This window comes from Amphibalanus amphitrite, unplaced genomic scaffold (assembly GCF_019059575.1).
Source record: "Amphibalanus amphitrite isolate SeventyFive unplaced genomic scaffold, NRLGWU_Aamphi_draft 000101F_arrow, whole genome shotgun sequence".
Taxonomy (NCBI): Eukaryota; Metazoa; Arthropoda; class Thecostraca; order Balanomorpha; family Balanidae; genus Amphibalanus; species Amphibalanus amphitrite.
The window spans coordinates 942,814-958,241 of NW_024881596.1; the positions used below are offsets into that span (position 1 = coordinate 942,814).

The 15,428-nt window shown below is 51.4% G+C and overlaps 1 long non-coding RNA gene across 1 annotated transcript in view; it reads right to left on the reverse strand.

Annotated features, from left to right (window-relative positions):
- Window positions 1-15,428, reverse strand: part of LOC122380583 — a 59,855-nt gene that overhangs the window by 18,095 nt on the left and 26,332 nt on the right. The gene's annotated exons all lie outside the window — the stretch shown is intronic.

The window sequence follows — 15,428 nt, forward strand, 5'->3', positions numbered from 1 at the left end:
CTCCGAGTAAAATGATCCGGCTCCGGCGGCTCCGGCTCCGGCGGCTCCGGCTCCGGCTTCTACTAAGTACATCCCCTATGCGATCAATTAAATACGGGTGGAATAAAAAAAGGCGATGGGATTGGTGCACGTTGCTACTGTATTTGTATAACAAGGCTATTTTGAATACCACATTGTTTTACGCCTTGTAGGTGGTGGCAGCATTGCTTTGAATGCGAGGCGAGGTGTAACCGTGTATGCGAACACTGAAGGTAGAGAACACTGACCAGGACCTCGACGGTCCCTACTGTCAAACCGAACTAGGTAAATAATTGTTTCCTCTAAAGAAAAGGAGCCGGAGTCGCCCCCTTTTTTGACGGCTCCGGCTCCGGCTCCGGCTCCGGGCTACATTGTTTCACGGCTCCGGCTCCGGCTCCGGCTCCGGGCAAAATATGCCGGCTCCGGCGGCTCCGGCTCCGGCTCCGGCTCCGACTCCGCATCCCTGGTAAATACCTATTTGATCTTCCATGGACCGGACTGAGCTGTCAAACAACACGTGGCCTTCGGCTCTGCATCCGTTCTTCAGATTTCCCTAGTGCATGCAATAAAAAAATAAGTGACGGAGCCAAAATCGGCAATTTTGTAAGGCTACGTCACTATATGGACTTCTTTACCTACGAGCTGCTAAAGGGTCTAAGACCCCTTGCGAAGTTGCAGCGTGGTCGAATAGTCTCACGGCGTGCGGGTGTAGGTCTGATGAATGATAGCAATTTGCAAAATGCATGGCAGGCCACAGATACGTCATATGTGCCAGAGCCCACGATGTATGAGCACTGCGCACATGATACATATGAGACCGCTGTCAGTTGCAGCTCCCTGCGCCGTAAATACATCGAGATCGTGCTGTTTAATTTCGTTGGCAAATACGAATCGGTAGTTAGTCGTTACTGGAGATGCTATATTTCACTGCTATATAGCTGGCAAGTTGCAATTTTTCTTCCACCTTCAAGAATTTTGCGGTTGGGCATTGGCGTAGTTGATATTTTGCAAGTAACGACGGATGTCAATTAGCTTGTATATCAGTATTATCCCGGTCGTTTGAACGCCGATGCAGTAATTACAAACGGTACACACTTTTCATTTTGATAGTGACGATGCAGTTCCGCGCTGTGGATACGCTTACACGCTTGATGGCTTCTAAATGATAGCATTTACGACAATCTATAATAAAATAATTTTTCAGCCATAAACACAGGTTCGAAGCATTACAAAAGTCTGGTCCATGCTCTAAGACCAAAGCCAGATTTTCGATGCAGGTAGACTTTCTGTGAAACAGCATTACTAAGATGTCTGATGTGCAATGTTTCAGAGGAGAATGCACCATGCTAAGAAAAATAAGTCGGGTAATCCGTTGCCAACAGCTTCAATGCAATTAATCGTAAATTATGTAGCACCCCTGTTAGAGGTCATAACAGCAATGATCTAAATATGCAGCCCGGGCCCCATTACCATTTGTCCATCCTCTCCCGACGATGTTGAGAGGGTCCACTAATAGCAGCAAGTCACTTACATAGATAATTTGATTTGGGGGCGGCCGTCCATCGGGGTTACGCCGGGGGCCGCAGCTGTTGACAAAAGGTGCCGCCCGTCGCAGGATGTTATCAAACCTAATGAACCCATTGAGTCCAATCAAGCGAACAAGACGGAGCGCTGGGTAGACCATCATTCCCTGCGATCCAGTCGGCAATTACCGGCGGGGAGGGCCGGCACGCCCGTGCCGCCGCGTCCCCCACGGGCGCCACGTGCCGCACACGTGGCGAACGTGACTCGTGGCGCGCAGCCAGATGCCCGCGGGGCGTCGGCGGGCGTCCCCGGCGGCGGCGCGGGCACACCACAGTTTGCAGAGGGTCCAGCGCGCATAATCGCCGATTGTGCGCCGTGTGACGGACGACGGTCCCCGTCGGTGGCGGCGGGGACAGGACGGTGCGGTGAGGGGTGAGCCGGGGTGCACTAGAGCAGCTCCCGCAGCGGCACATGCCGCGGGGAACATGAGACGTCCGACCGACGGCCACTACCGACCGCCCTCACTATCTGCCGCTCTGCCACCGGCTCACCATTTCGCCCGCCATCAGCTCAGCCGGGATCAGACGAGCGACCATCTGCGGAAAAGACGAGCCGTCACCGGTTCCCCAGCAGTTTTTGTGCCCCCGGGGCAGAGCAGCGTTAGATCTGCCCCGCAGCCGGAACGTGGAAAGGTCAGATCGGCGAGCCCGCCTCCGCGCCCGGTCAATATGTCGATGTTGTTGCTCAGGGGTGGTGGGGAAGATGAGGTCCCCCGGGCGACGATCGGCCTTCGGTATATCGACATACCGAGATAGTCTATCACGGCAGCGATGGGGCGTCAGCCACCGCGACGATGCGATGCAGCCAGGGGCGTCGCCACGGATTTTTGAGTGGGGGGGTCGGGTTTCTAGTCTTCACCCGATGGGTAGGGGTGTTTTTTGCCACACTTCCCAGTTTTGTGCGTGCGTATGTATGTGTGCGCGTGTAACAAATCGGCGCGCAGCGCCGCGAAATTTGGTATAACCTATTAGGTAGGTATACCTACCTACATCACTTGCGTAAAAATTATCACTGGTCACTAAGGTCAGGTCGCCATGTCAAGTTCAGTTATACGGTATACCTCTATCAAATTTTCCCCTCTCGCCATTCTTGTATCTTTTCGCCCATAACTTCGAAATTTGGTACACTGTATACCTAATGTAAGGGGTTATAGGTACGTGTCAGCAATTCATGATTCTGAGGATTTACATCGATCTGGAGGCAGGTCAAATACGTGACCTCATCATTAGAAAATAATGAGAAATTAGAAAAAGCACGAATGTCTCCTGCTTTGAAAAAGTTCGTCAGAAACGCAAAATATATTTGGGGCCATGACAAATCAGCTCATCATTGCCAGGGACAGGGTGCAACTTATGGCGAGTGATGACTCGAAAGGTCATTAGTGGAAATGTCCATCGATGGCCACCAGCATTTTTTTTTCTACAATTTTTGACGAAGACGCGGTAGAGCGATGACAGCACCTGGAAGGTGTTCACTGTTCAGCTCAACAACACGGATCCATTCATATGCAGCAGGAGGTCCTTTTTCGATCAGGACATAACGTTGACCTGAGGTCGTTTTAACGTTAATTCTGAATGGTCAAATTTTAACTCATGTGACGCGTCTCAAAGAGATAGGTAAACACGGTGGTGACAAGACAACATATGTAAATACCATACAAATTCACGGAATCTTAAGTTATTGCAAAGCAAATGTTTCGGCAGAATCTGTCCAGTTAGCTGTTTGCCTTCTATGGGCAAAACATAGACCTGAGACGAAATCTGACGCGAAGCTAGCGAAAGAGCGTTGAAAGAGCTATCGAATATGCTTTCTGCTTCACTGTAGCCCTTCTATTGGTGGGTTCCCAGTCGCTAACGTTAACGTACCTATACTAAAGTAATGCTGAGGCATGCTTTCGACCCCTGATCGATCTAGAGGTTTGCGGAAAAAAAGAGCATGCTGCCCGTGACGAGAGAAAGCCGATGATACCCATTTACAAGGTTTCGGGTCATCTCAGGACTCAGGTCATCGCCAGTAAGTAGGGAAACTCGGGACCTGCCAGAACTTTGTGAATGTAAGTTGTGATGGTTTTTGGAGGTTCTGATTACGAATGTTATCTTAGTTTTGAACGAAGATGACGACTCCATGCATTTGGGATAGATCAGGTCAGGTCAGATCGACCAGTACCTACCTAATAGTGGATGACCACCACCGATTGCTTCCTAACATGTTATTTGTATAAGCAACACAACTACTTCTTAAATGTTCAGATGGGCGCCAAGTTCAAAATCAGCTCCAAAACTATCCTATACCTAAATTAAAAGCATGTTATGAAAAAGTGAACCAAGGTCATCTTTATTTGAATCAGGGATATCGATTTATTTTTAAGTAGGTGATTAACTCGAGCGCACCGGAAGCTTCGTTGCAATCGGCTCCTTTTTGCGCGACTTCTTTGCAAAAGCCCGAGAGGGTTTCATCTGACTCCCTTTCCCCCACATGTGCATTGTATGTACAGCTACTTGTGACGGTATAGCCATGGGGCTGAGGCTAGTTTGTAGTTTTGTAGTTCGGTACTGATCCGACGAATCGACTGCGACCATTTTTTTTTTTAACGATCAGACGAACGCTCGGGGCAGTTTTGGCGCGTTCAATCCTTTGAGGGATAAAAAGGTACAAGAATGGTGGCTACTTAAAAATATTGTTGTGCTGGTGTTCCCCGCCCACAGCTAATTGAACTTTAGGTAATTGGCTTATTGGCTTTAGGGAGCTCTTGAAGCGATTCTGAATCTGATGTATTTGTTGGTGTTGCTGACGCCTGCTTCACTGACATAAAAGCTAAAAAAGCATACTCAGCATCGCAAAAAGTGGGGGGGTCGACACCCCCAGTTTTCAAGAGTGGGGGGGTCACGACCCCCCCGACCCCCCCGTCGGCGACGCCCCTGGATGCAGCGGATGCCAAACTTGGAATGGCTAACCCTTGAGATTCGGCGTTATTTCATGTAATATTTGATGACCAGACACTCAAATCTGTCTTCGAATGTTGAACGAAAAATGATAGCAGTTTGGACACGAACACCTTAAATAATTTGAAGTTGCATGAACACAAAACTAAGCCTGAAGTGGGAACAGGTGTAGACAGTCTACTGATCAATAGCGCTCGTCTCATCACACATTAATTTTTCCGACCAAGACCTCGTCTTCAAAACAAAGAAGCGAACCAGTAGCAGGCAGACAAACAACGCATTTTCCGCATCGTTTGGAGATTGCTATTCCGATCGTTAGCTGTTTTCTGTGCGGTCGCTGTGCAGCGGTTCGCGGCGATATCCGCAGCGAGCTGTCTGCGGTCTGGTAGAGTCGGCGGTGGCGGTGGTGGTGGGGAGGAAATCAGAGGGCGGCCCGCCCGCTGGTAATGAGAGCCATCCATCGGCCAGCCGGAGACGGCCTCCATCTTCCGGGCGGCACTCATTAGATCGACACGAGCGCCATCCGTCCCGCCGCCGCCGCCGCCGCCGCCCACCGCCCGGAGCCGTGGGAGACGCACCAGCAGTCGTCACCGCCCACCGCCCACCGTCCACCGCCCACCGTCCGCTGCCACCGCCCACCTCCGTGCCGGTTCCTCTCCTCGGCACGCCGTCGGCGACTCGTACCGCCCACGTTCACCGTGCAAAATCCGCCCGGGGTCCGACCGGCTCTCGCTGCCAACCGATCTTCATTAGCGAGTCCGGCCGGTTCGCCGCGATCCGGCCATGTCGCTGGGTGGCCGGACTCGTGTCGACGGGGCGGGCGAGTTATCTAGCAAGTCTCGATTGACGCCGATCGACAGGATCGACATAATGACGACGATCGGTCTCTGCTGTTTGTGCAGGCGCGCAGTGACGGCTCTCGGACGCACGCCCAGTTGTCAGCTGGAGCTATAGGCTGCCGTGTCAGCCGTATCTGCTCGCCCACCGCGCTCGCTCGGAGACGGAGTTTTTGTCGAGCAGGGTAGACGCCGGTGATGATACTGGTTATCCACTTGTCGCTGTGTCTGTGGCCAACTTTTAATCAGTGGTTGCTGAGTTATGATCAGGCGTCTGATGTCATTTGCTTCATTATGACAAGAGGACGTAAAAAGTGGATAAAATGTTGCCTATTATCGCAGTGTTATCAGCTTCCTCGAACCCTCTTCTTATCTACAATAAAACTCAATTAGTCTTCACTTAATTCCAGCGCCACTAATGAACGCTCATTCATTTCGGTGGTCAAGCCTGCTCTTGTTTTCATCTGAGCCGTGTTCTATGAATAATGTCTGCCATCATCACACGAGTGACTCAGCACCAGCACTCAGACCGTGACCTCACGCTGCCCCCGGACGCGTCCATCAATTTGCGCTTCATTCAGACAGTTATGTATGCGTTTTCATGCGATGGCTGATAGGAGGCTGATTATGGTCATAGAGCCTGAATCCATCATGTTCGTTCTCAGAAGCAAACACTACTGTTCTCATTGCATCAGCTAACCACTGGTTTGTTTCCGTCTGTAGCCATTTGTAGCCGTCGCGATAATACGACAATACAATGCGATAAATTGCACGCTTGGCGCAAGAGGTATCAAATGCAGGGCTGTGCGCCAGGCAGTGACAAATGCCCGAGCAGGCTGACAAGGCCAAACATGGAGTCAGAGAGACGCCGAACAGCCCCAGTTTCGGCGTCAACTTGCTGCAATCAAAGCATCAGTGAGCCCCATTGGTTGTCAGCGGTGAAAGAGACCTCACAACAGCAGAATACGTCCGGACGGACGCACCACACCTCACAGAAATCTGACCGACCGGGACATCTAAATGTCGACGGACGGTGGTGCCGGCGGCAATTTCGCCCAGCTTTTCACTCGACGCCAGCCGAGTGAGACGCGCGGCGCGCCGATTTCATTCATCGCCCCTCTCAATCTGTCGGGTCCGAGTAGACATCCAAGAGCTGCAGAGTATCCGTCTTCCACAAAGACATCCATCTCCGCCGCCGGCTGGCCGGAGGGTGACCCACTCCCGCGCCAGACTCGGGGCTGCTCGTGGGGACGGACGGAGCCGCTCGCTGCCGGCAGTGGGGCTCTCGGCAGCCGCGCACAGCAGCCCGACGTCGGCCGTTCATCTTCTGTGAGCGGCCAAGTAAGTCGTACGTCAGCCACGAACGACGACGGCGACGACGGCGGCGACGCGACGACGGGCGACGACGGAGCCCGGCATCTGCGCCCGTCAGTGGGGCCATCCATCCAGGGTTCTGCCAGCGCCAGACTGGGGCGGTCCGCGGTGGTTACAGACAGGACAGTATCGACTGTCTTTACACTGAACTCTACAGTCTACAGTCTATAGGTACTTTACAGCCGACCATTTTCTTAGGACCGATAACCGATCACAGTCGTTGCGTTGTAAAGGTAGTAGGTAGATGTTGCACCACTATACGCGACGGCTAGGTACTTTGGTGAAGACTTATCTATAACTATGGAGACTTCACCATCAGAGACTATTCCGAGCTAACCTGGAAAGCTGCAACCATTCGGGCTTACCGCAACCCACGTGCGGGGACATTTGAACGAAATGTCAGCGGACGGAAACCACACACCTACCTGTGATTCTCGAGTATGGTTTTATTCAGGTAAGTTCAGGTGGCTTTTGGAAGCCTGCCCTGCCATATTACCAGCATCAGACTTTTCCAGGAAACTATCAGCTCAACTCTATAGGTGTAAGTGGAAACTTGAGCCTTTAGGTCCTGGGGATATTTTATTGAAGGTAAGGAGCTGGAGGGCTGCTATTTAATCAACAAACAAAATGTTTGGCTTCAGCTTTGACGATATTGGCGTTTTTAACTGAACGCAACTATAGGCTGCACTTTTCCTCGATGATGTTGACTTATGACGGGTGACGTTTTATTATGTGACTACTTGTATTTATGTCATACACCACAATATCAGGAATTTGCTCATGTGGTTCATGTCATTCGATCAATCATAAATGTGCTAAGTAGCATTATTGATGTTCTATGTGTTTGGCGTAATTAACCATGGGATCGTAATAGCCATCGTATCGTTATATAACTACCAGGGACGACAATGACACTATCATAATCCGATTTTTGTCAGCGACTTGCTGCCACATAACGACAAAGTCACGATTTCACCAACCACGCCACGAAAACAGCTGCTGTCCTTCCACCGCGGCGTGACATTTCACGACCAAGAGAGACGCTCGCTCCGACCGCGGATAATGAGACAGGGGGCCCGGCACACACTGATCCCGTGTTCCCGGAGCAGCCGCAGACCCCGAGCCGGACGGGGCGAGGCCGATCCGATGTGTGGCCGCCTGATTACAATCGGTCCCCGAGGTGCCGCCTGACGGCCGCTGTGTCGTATGACCCGGCGGTGTTGGCGAGGAACCAGCTCGACCGCCGGCGGTTGCCAGCCAGCCAGCAGCCGCCAGATCCCCGCCCCAGCAACGCTAATAACAGTCCGAGGTTGCAGTGCACGTGTCGACAAGCTGATCTTCGAGCTAAAACAAAACTAGTTCCACTGTGCAGACGACCGGTGTTTTCACTGAAATTCCGCCCCCTCCGCGACAGAAAACGTCTGCTGGAGGCCCAAAGTACCACGCACCTCTCACCAGCACCTCAGTTCACGCCTTTCTTCCCCTTTCCGGCGAATGATTCGCTCGTAAACCGAGCGAACGGGCCGCCGCAATTAAATCCTCGCCACGCCTCGGACCTCGCGCGGCTGGTCTGACCAAACCACCACCGCGATCAATGCCGGAAAGTGAAGAGACGGGCTGGCTCGGCAGCGCGGCCGTGCTCCCTGGCTCCCTCGAGACTCACAGCCCGTGACCTCGGCGGCAGCGCTGAGTCGAATGGGCTCAGCTCTCTGACGTCCGCGCGCCAAAGTGTGAGCTGGGATGGGAAGGAGTGAGATTCGCTAGTCACCGACTGACTAGATGGAGATTTGATCCGGGTTGAATGTAGGGCAGAGGATTCGGCGTGAGTATTGGACTCTATATTCGCTAGATTTATGTGGATATTGGGTATGCCACCTAGGATGACCACAGTGGAGTCAGAGTTCTGCTCAAAACCTCACCATCCAAGACCACAGCTGTAACTTGTAAGATATCATACCCACTGGTTCAATGACCTCCCTTAGAGAACAGCGCGCCAGCAGAATCAGGCAACTTTGTCAGATTTCCTTGGCAGAATGAACGGCGAACAATCATACCCGACCGATGACCCCGCGAGCGAAATATCATGAAAGGAACGATGGCCGATTGCAATCCCTAAGCCGGCAGTGGCGCGACGCTCTCATTTCGGTTCAATGTCAGGCAACATTGAGATCGCAGAGATATTGGATCAGTGAGTTTGAGTAAGTGAACTTTGATCAGGCACTGATTGTCAGTCGACATGTCTACTTACAGTCCGCCTTGATTTCTAGTCTATGTTACGTTAAATGTCTTACATGTGGTGCAGTGCATTAACGTCTTTTCACTTTGTCGAAAGCCAAAATTCAATTTGGTTTGATAATTACATATTCAATATTCTCAAGGCTTCAAGCAGGATTATTGAGCTAAAAACATTTGTTCTTTGGAAGGAAAAGCAAATGAATACTACAGTACTACAACAATCCCGCATATTTTCACAGAATCAATTTCATCCAGCCAACACCATTATTGCAGAGCTGCATGATTACACAGCATTAGGCGCTACCTGCCCCGACCCAGAGCAGGCCTGCACGGCGGCCTGTTTATCGTATAGCTGCACTCCCAGGGGAGTAGGTCGGTGCAGTCGCAGGGCGTAATGAGCCAACAAACACCAGCCACCAATCAATGGAGTCCGTGGCCGGCGCGCGTGAGTCAGGCCGTCGCCGGAGACGATAATGCGTCGACTGCGACGGTGCCGACGGGCGCTAGTCGACCGGAGCGCCGGTTCCGCCGCGGTCGACGACGTTCCGCCATTTCCGAGCTTCCGGAGCCGGACCGAGGGTCTGGTGGTGCAGTTGGGGCGTGAGCCTCCAAACCGACAGGGTTTGGTGGTGCAGTCAGGGCGTGAGCCTCCAAACCGAAAGTATGGGCAGTGGAGTCAGTCCAAATGGACAGAGGGTCTGTGCAACCCTGACGCCCCAGTGCAGCTGGGGCGTCAGGGTTCGCAACATGACGCGACCAAGTTGTCTGACTTCGCTGCCCGGTTCCCGGCTAATTTTGAGCATCTGTATTTCAGATAACAGCTCTGTCTATAGGAAAAAAAGCGTTTTCCTGGCTACATGAGGAATCGAAGCTGTATTTAAGGAATATAATTGATATTTTAATGTGGTTTACGTACAGCATGAACATATCGGGACAGAAAATAACAGAAGCCAGCTGTGGGAAAATGCTGTTTCCGGTCCCATTTTTGGCTGCGGAGGTTTATTTAGCTGATGGCTGACTCACCATCGATCAGAGCAATGGCAAACATCATACTCTATAAACACGATCGCTGTTCTGACGAATGGGACACATCCGTTGGTTATTTTTCAGTCATCGCTTCATGTTTACGATTTCAGTCGTGGCATTCGATCATAGCAGTTCTTGCTGTCATTTGGCCCCATTTGCATCATGATCTGGTTAGTAATGCAAGACACAAACAAGCATGAACAAATAATCATTACGAAACGAACATCAACTGTGAATTTGATGGACTGCTCCCTTAGAGCTTTATCCATTCTGAAACGGTGAAATCAAGAGAAACGTCACACAAACATTTCTATATCAGTCCGCCATTTCTAGTCGGTTGTAAATATATAGCGAAGCGCGTGTGAGGACCTGCGCAAAAATGTCATCGTCAATATTATTTTTGGAGCAGGGTGTTATCAAAAGAGCTTCCAGTAGCTGCGATCACGAACGATAACGGAAGACAATGAGCATGGAGCGGTAAAACTAGTGAGCCGCGTATGATGATTAATGATGGAATGCGTTGCATAATGCATATAACACTTAACATTTTTGCACCCGGTACTTCCTTATGCTATGCCGTGAAGAATGAAGACGTATACTAAATTGTGAATCATTGTGACGAAAAAAACGGGGTAATTAAAATTGACCCAGCTGCATTCACAAAGCAGACATGATGCTGATGCTGTACCCTCTGCCAGAACTGGACAAATTCATCCCTCTCAACTGTGCCTTAGCTTCCCCTGTGCCAGAGCAGTGGAGGGGGGATCAGAAGAGGGCAGGGGAGGGCAGCCAGCTGTCGGCAGCAGTCGCGTCGCGACCTTGGTGATTTACCGAGGGTAATACATTGGGTGCAGTGTGTGCCGGATACCTCCATTACGCTCCATCACTGCGGGCTCGGAGGGATAGTTGAGGGCTGCGGAGGGATAGTAGAGGGTCACGGTGGGACAGCGGAGGGTCCGTGGGATAGTGGAGGGCCGGTAAGACAGTGGAGGGTCACGGGTGGGATAAAGCGGAGGGCCGCGGAGGGATAATGACGGGATCACGGAGGGTCCTTGGGACAGTGGAGGGCTGCAGACCTCCAATGCAGCAGCCAGTCGGCTGGCGCAGAGGTTCAGACGGAGGGGCTGGAGGATATCGGATGGACACCGGGACAGTGGAAGCCCGGAGACGGAGAGGGAGAGAGGGAAGAGAGGGAAGAGGTCAACTGACTGAGCCGCTTACTGGCTGCCTCATTCACCTGAGACTGATGTGTGATTAACCCGCGCCCTGCTGGGGGGGGGGTGTTTGAACACCCCCCCTTGTGGTTTTTCGCAAATATCTCAAAAACGGCGGCGCGGAGCGCCGCCGTTTTTGGTACACCTTATTATGCATCAATTCTACACATGTTGTGAAAATTTCAGACCAAGGTCATTCAAGGTCAGGTCACCAGGTCACTTGAAGTGACCTCACCTCATAAAAAGTTTCAATGTCTGTCATAGCTACACCGAGTGACCGATCGCTTTGAAACTTTCAGCGATTGCTAACAGCAATAGCATGTACAAAATGTATATCTCAGAATTTTGATATCGATGACCTAAGGTCAGGTCAATTTTGCGACCTCCCCATTATAAGTCAATGGGAGAAAATTGAAATGCGTCTCTTTTGGACGAAAGACATTATAAACACTCCCAAACACTGAATTACAAGTATTTTAGACACACTGAACATGAAAATGGTGTCCGTGACCTCTGTTTATGCCCTGAGGTCATCTTAGGTCACGAATGGTATCTAACAGTTTTTCGCAAATAACTTTTGATAGAGGCATGCTAGAGCGATGAAAACACCTTAGATGTGTTCAGCTCGACGATACGGATCGACTGATATGCAACATGACCCTTTCCGGTCAGGTCATGACCTTGACCTGAGGTCAAATTTTCAAATTGACCTTACAAGGTCAAGTTGTAGTTCATTCGATGCGTCTTGACGAGAGGAACACGATGCCGGCAAAAGTAAGCTCGTACATGGCTTGGGTCAAAAGTTATTGCAGAAAAACTGTTTCCGAAAAAAATCGGCTATTTTTGCAGTTTTTGCCCCCTGCAGGCAAAACCGTTGACGTTAGGTCAAATCTGAGAGAATTACTCAGAAAGGGCGTTAAAGGTAGACTGCCACCTTTTTTCCACAAAACGGTTTTCACTAGAGCTGAGCCACCTATGTCCCAGACTGAAGTCGGTTTTCCGAAATTCGAACCCGTTTGCGAGAAATCGGAGACCAAAGTTCAGTTTGATGCCATTTTTTTAGTCCAAGAAAACCGACATCTCTACTGTTTATCGATAACTTTGAAACATGAATTTTCTTATCTTTTGGTAAATATATGTCAAAACTTTGATTGTTTCGAGATCAGAGAAGAATTTTGGAGTGTCAAAATAAAAGTTAAACTTATATATTCAGTAGTTCATTTTTTTTCCAAAAAAAAGTGTGGGAAATGGGGTTTAACATGGGCCAGACCCATTCCAAATGAGCCATGATTTTTAAATGTTTTACAAACTTAAATGCAAAATAAATTAAACATGGCCAATTTCTTATGAAATCATATATTAGTAAATCATGAAATACCTTACTTTTTCAAATAAAATGTAATAATCTTATGACCTTGAAGTCTAGTGATGTGTAAACATTGTCGCTAGACATTAACCGATTGATAATTGTATGATAATCGACAATTTTTTTCGCGATTCACGTGATGATACTTTGTCAGGTGAATTCTAAAATTTTGTTTTGTCCAGGGAATAAATCATAGGCCGATCTGAGAAAACTTTTTGAAGGTGGCAGTCTTCCTTTAATAGGGCTATCGAATGCGCTTTTCCGCGGCGCTGTAGCTCTAGGTTCCCGAGTTATGCGTTGGTTTCTTGGAAATTTTCGACATTCGACCTGGAAATCGGCGAAATTTTGCCTTCAATGACCTCTGGTGACCTGACCTTTGACCTGACCAAAAAATTGACCGAAGTGATTTCGTCATTATTTTTGACGCTCTTTCGAACGCCACCTTCCGCGTGTCGCTACGTGGCCCAGGAGCCGAGTTAGAAGGGGGGTGTTCAAACACCCCCCCCCCCAGCAGGGCGTGGAAATCCAGGACCCCCAGCCGGGCGCGGGTTAAAGTAAAAATAAATAATAATGCTCCCGACGAACGGATGTCAAATGTTTTACTGGACGTTCACTTTCCCAGATATGTCTTTTGTTCAAACTTCAAAGCACATGATAATTAACTTGCAATAGCAGTGGTCGCAAGATATCAAAAGCCTCCTCAATATCTCATGGATTCTGAAACCGGCAAACCCAAGCAGCCTCCAGGCAGTCGGACGTGGGTGGTGGTGGGTGGTGGGGGGGGGGAGGGAAGGCCCCACAGCCACCACCGGCAGTCGGCGCTCTCTGTCACCGGGGAGAGCCCGTCACTGAGCCAATATGGGCCAACTTTGTCGACTCCGACCATCTCCCGGCCGTAGTCGCCTCTGGGCTCGGTGGCGCCGCGTCCGGAGGGCCTTCAGGGCCCATCTCCGGCGGCCGGGTCCTAATATCGCCGCCGACAGTGGATGCATCGCTCCAATACTGTGCTGGCGACCGTCTGTGACCGGACGGAGGTTAGCGGGTCATGGGTGGGGTGATGGGAGACCGAGGCGGCACATTGACGCTCACCTGATAGTAAGGGGGTCGATTGGTGGTAGGTGTCACCACTAGACCGTCTGGTGTCAGATACCGACCGCTCGTGTCACCTTCAAACCTCTCCCGCCTCCGGTATAGCCACTGGAGCGCCCGGTGTCACCTCTCGGTCACAGCCCGTGTCACTCCAAACACCCTCCGGTGTCACTCGAACGTCCAATATCCGGCGCCAGGTCCAAAGTCCACCACTAGCACGTGCACACTGTCCACATGGCCCGCTCGTTTTATTGTTCGCCAGCGCATCGGCGGCGCCCTTGGCAACCCGTCGAACGTCAGTTGATGGCAATAGCTGTCACCCAATGTCCATTTGAAGCTACGATACGACCCCAGTGCAGCAAGGCTGGACGGGGCGTTCCGATACGGAGGGCAAAACGCGACAGCTGTTAGTGGGCAGTACACATTAAGGGCAATTGAAGCGAGCTTGAGGATTGCAGATGATGTTGATAAATGATGAAGCATAAATGGTGTAATGGAGAATAATGGATTGTATAGGCTAGATATGAATATTCCAACAAGTGTCGATAGAACAATGTCTAAATACCGCACGAACCGTTCAGTAAAATTCAGTGACGAGTCAAAAGCATTTTTATTAAAGCTGACGCTAACCATTCCTTTTCAATTACTCCGCTCCACACTGCAGCTTTCAGCAAGGCTCCGTTCCCGGTGCCACTCTATTTCCCGGCCGTTGCCTTTCATCTCCCGTCCCCTGGGACCTCGGCTGTACTGCCGCAGGTCGTCACCAGGTGAAGTCCCCGGTCCCACCGAGCCACCACTGAGCTACTGAGCCGCAAATGAGCCACTCCTGAGCCACCGCGACCGAGGCGAGGCGAGCCGAGCCGACCGCGCGGCGCTCTATAATTGATAATGGGTGCGCTGACTCCTGGGACGGTTCTGAATGCACCGCAGCAGCCGGCGCGGCCTCAATGGAGCGGCTCGTAGCAGACCGCAGGCCGGCGGCGGCGGCGGCGGCGTCAACAAACCGGTCCCCGCTGCCGCCGCCGCCGCCGCCGCCATCTGCCCTACGCCAGACGATCCTCTGCCGCTCTCCGACGCTGCCGGCGGGCCACATTCAATACTGATTATTTAATCAGGCTGATGTGCGTTTTGATGGCAGCCGAAGCATCGGCTCGGGAGCCATTTCCGCATGGAAAGGCGCTTTTACGCCTGCCGAACGATCGTTTAGTAACCAGGTCCGCGATGGGTGGGCATCGCGGAGGGACGTACCGCCTTCTCCTCTTCTGTTTTGAACTCTATCCATCACCCCCACCTCTCACTCTCCCTCTCTCTCTCTCTCTCCTCTCCCCTCTCTACCTCTCTCTCCCTCCATCCCACCTTGATCTACCATCTTACGTTGCCACAGCCACCTCGACAAAGCCCACAAAGATGACGGTGTCGGAAACGACGCTGTGGTGTCGGCAGCGACGCTGCTACACCGCGCTGTCGGTGGCGACGATGACGCTGCGAGGACAACGAATGAGGCCGGGGCCTGATCTGCATTCTGACGCGACCCCATCGCCGCCGCCGACGGCGGAAACCAGGCCGGTGCGTCGATGCCGACGACCCTATAGCGTCGACGCGTCGATGAGGTGGCTCGCACAGGATAACAGCGGAGGAGGAAAAAGGGGGAAGGTTGACCGAGACCGTGGCGCAACTTTTGAAAGAAAGGAGGAGACTGCGTGGGACCGACGTCCGGCGCCTAGCTAGCGTGGCCAAACGAGTG